This window comes from Parus major, chromosome 6, assembly GCF_001522545.3.
Source record: "Parus major isolate Abel chromosome 6, Parus_major1.1, whole genome shotgun sequence".
Lineage (NCBI taxonomy): Eukaryota > Metazoa > Chordata > Aves > Passeriformes > Paridae > Parus > Parus major.
In genome coordinates this window covers 3,582,473-3,586,269 of record NC_031775.1, presented here as the reverse complement: position 1 = coordinate 3,586,269, position 3,797 = coordinate 3,582,473, and the positions used below count along the sequence as shown (strand labels likewise).

Here is a 3,797-nt window from a genome sequence, read left to right as displayed (position 1 = left end):
GGCTTTTTTTTTTCCCATTTAAGGAACAGTGCACTGAGCAGGACTCTTTTTATAGGAAATGTTGCAGAAAGGTTTGGAACAAGATCTTTACGGTCCCTTCCAACCTAAAAAATTCTGGGGGTGGTTTAGGGGATTGGTTGGAACCCAAACCATTCTGGGATTTTTGTAGCTGTTTAATGCCAGTCTAAAATACCTAGAAAAAGGCTGGGGGAGAAGTGCCAAGTCCTTTCTTTGATCTTAAGAGCCACAACTGTTTTGGAAGACACTTCTGCTTGGGATCACTCTCTACAGAGCCAACTGTACCAACCCTCCCAACTGTGTCACATTCCAGGTCTGGCTGTACTTTCTGAGTAGTCTCCTCTCTTATCCTGGCTTTCTCTCCCACAGACCATGGGCTTCTCGCTGCCTGCAACACCACGAGGAGCCTGCTAAGTGAGTGCAGAGGGACAACAAGTGAGCTACTCTGGGATGATGCCACGGGTACTTCTTCACGGCTGTGGAATAAGGTCCAGCTGACAAGCAAGGCTGGGGGAGCTGTGGAAGAAAAGTGCCCAGAGGAGAACAAGGGATACAGTGCAGTCAGCTGGAGGTTTTACTGGAATACACACACACACAGGGTTGAAAGGTGAGAGGCTTTTTAAAACTTCATTTTTCGGTTAGCTGTTAAAATGCAGGGAATACATTTTTTTAATAATAAAGAAAACAATCCCAGAATCACTGGGGCTGGAAAAGACCATGGAGTTCAAACTCTGCCCACTGCCCACCGTGTCCCCAGCCCAGAGCACTGAGTGCCACATCCAGGCCTTCCTTGGATACCCCCAGGGATATGACTCCACCAACGTCCCCCTTCCAACTCTTGACTACCCTTTCCAGGAAAAAATTCCTTCTGACATCCAACCTGGTGATTTGTCTTTAATATGTATCTTTTTTAAAGTTAACAGTGGAACTGCATTGTGTTAATTTGCTTGAGTTTAGTAAGTTTACCTAATGTTTAATTTTAGATCGGTTCTGGTGATCAGATGTCCTGGGAATAAATATTTCTAAGATGACTTTTACCTGACAGGTTAGAGGTGCAGAGATTGAATGAAATGCTTGAATACTGGAGGCAGACTGGAATGACAGACAGGAGCAGGACAAGATCCTTGCAGGAGGCTGAAACCAGATAAATACAAAATAGAAATGAAGAGTAAGAATGAAGTTTCCAAAAGCAGATTGAAGTTTAGATCAGTTATCACATTACTTGATGCTTTTAAATCACAATTCTATCGAATTCAAGAAATGCCACCATGGGGCTGGATAATACATTCTTAACTAGGGTTTTCAGGGGATAGCCAAACACATGAGAGTAATGTTCCCTTTCAGCCTTTTGTTATATGTTTGCAGTTGATGGAAAGCATCCTTTTCAGGGTTGAAATTGTGGATAAAATTGTAGCTGGAAATTAGTGATAATTAGAAAGAGAGTGTGAATTGTCTTCCATGCATCAGAAACAGAGCTGCTCTTGTTGGGTTTTAAATGGGAAGCATCTGATGTGGGAGGCACAGATTGGGTAATTTTCCAGGTGTGACATTTAAGTATTTGCTCATCACACGGCTGCCTGAAAGGGTTCCTGCCCTGTGGGGAATGGGAGCTATTAAATGTTGCAATAGATTTGCAGTTTGTGTTCTTGATCATCTCAGCAGTACAACCTGACCTTTATTTGTGTCATCACCTAAAACTTGATGCAATTAATTCCAGTGCACAAGATTACTGTACTCACATCTGTTTCCTTTATCAGCCAGCCTGGTTAATTAACGTATGTTCTGGTGATTCTCAATGAGATCTCCAAATATGAACAAAAAGCAACATTAAAGTAGTTTATTTCTGAGGGATTTTTTTAGTTGTTTGATTTTTTTTTAATATGATATGTTATATATGTTAATATGATATGCTTTAGCACATTCTCTCCTAGCTGATACTCCGTCTGCCAAAGTGGATCCCACAGACCTGATGAAGTTGAGTTAATGGAGAATAAAATTGCTGTGAGGTTTTTAGAGTTACTGTGCTTTCAGTTAGGAGGAAGAGTCAGACAATCTTAACTCAGTGTAAACTCTCATTTGTGTCAGGAGTGGAGCAGTAAAACCTTCCCAGTATCATCAGCTAATGAAAACTTGCACACAAAATTCTATAGGTTGATCCGGTTGATTGATAGGTTCCTGTGCTAGGTTAGGTGTTATCTAGGCAGAAAATTCCTTTCTTTTTTTATTTTTCTTTTTTTTTTGTGGAGACAACAGGTTTACAATCAACCTAGAAAGGAAGTTTTAAACTAATTTTTATGTTGCTGTTTAAGAGCATGTCCCAAAATCACCCTCATTTACAAAGTCAAATGATGACACAGAAAAATAGAAAATTCAAACTGATCATTATTTGTAGTTTACATTTAATTTAATTTTGTAAGGCCTAAATAGGATTAAACTACATCCAGTTCATATTTGTGAAAAATGGCAAACATCAAGGAATTCTGACAAGCTATTGACATTTTTCTATTTAGCATTGCAGGTGCTCTCTTATAAATTTAAATGGAATGCAAAATGCTCAGAAATAGGAAAGTTTTAAAATATTTATTCTATTATGAGTCATCGCAATCAATTCAAGGAATTGCTATCTCAAAGGTGATCCAGAAAGGTCTTTTACATGGCCCTGTTTTCAGTACTGCTCTTATTTACTGCAACTACTACAAGTGAGAATGATACTTCAGAAACTCAGAGGTGCAGCAAACTTTTGGAACAATTATTTTCCCAAGTGTTTTCTAGTGTAGCCTCATATAATTGATACCACACACACACAAAAAAAATAAAAAAAATAGCTGAAAAGCAATAGTGTTAAAATCAGTTTTCAATCATGTAAATAAAACGTTTTTCTCATGCTGTACTCAATCAAACTCTTTTAAATGCTGGAATGTGGTATTCCCTCAGCATTAGTTGTGGTTTGCACTCCAGTCCTAGGAAGGATTTGAGTAGGAGCTGTAGAAAACAAAAAGCTTGTGTCATTATTTTTCATCACTTCACAAAGGCTCTTTTTCTCTCAGGTTTACTCAAGGTAATGTGGTAAATTATTTCCAAAAATCACAGTCACTGTTTTTTTCCATCCTCAAATTAAAAGCTTCCACTTGTTCTTGAGGGTAGATATAGCAGCAGAGTTACTCTTTCTATTTATTTAGTATAGAATGATTGCATGGCTGCTCAGGTTCTACCTTCAACTACATTCAGCTTCTAATTAAAAAAAGGAAAGAAAAAAAATCAACCTTTATGTGTGGAAGTGCCTTTTTGCTTTTCATCCCTAATTGAATTCATGGAATGTTGAAAGAGAAAACACTGTTATGAATATTGTCCCTTTTGAAGGCTTGAGGGCTGAAGTCTCATCTTGAGCTGGTTATAAAAGCAGTGTTGGAGAAAGCTCTTCAAGTGGTGGCTGATAATCTATTAGTCTGGCATTTACTGGCATGTAGATTACACACCTCTTCCTTAGCTTTGTTCCCTTCCCCAAAACTGGCAGTCACTTTAGATTTACGTAAAGATTTCCTGGAAACTTTTTATTTCTTAGCAGTGGCACCTATGCTGATGTCTGGAAGCTTGATTGGAATCAATAAATGTAATGAGTAGTAAGATTAATTCTCCCAGCACTCCAAAATGTTTTGGCAGTTGCATTAAACTTTCAAACCCTGTATAAATTTCTCAAGCAAATTTATTTAGTGAACTCCAGTTATGGCTGTCTTGGACAATACATGAATGTAATAAGAACATAGGGGAGGGGAGGGGAG

General features: G+C 38.4%; 1 protein-coding gene across 5 annotated transcripts in view; it reads left to right on the top strand.

Moving 5' to 3' along the window:
- Nucleotides 1–373: 373 nt before the first annotated feature.
- Nucleotides 374–3,797, top strand: part of PCDH15 (protocadherin related 15) — a 538,462-nt gene continuing 535,038 nt past the window's right edge. For 2 of the 5 annotated variants that reach the window (XM_033515678.1, XM_033515674.1), the window contains exon 1: nt 375–625. The gene's annotated coding sequence lies outside the window, so the exon portion shown is untranslated. Of the gene's footprint in view, nt 626–3,797 lie in introns of all 5 variants that reach the window. The other 3 variants (XM_033515677.1, XM_033515676.1, XM_033515675.1) reach the window with 2 other exon arrangements.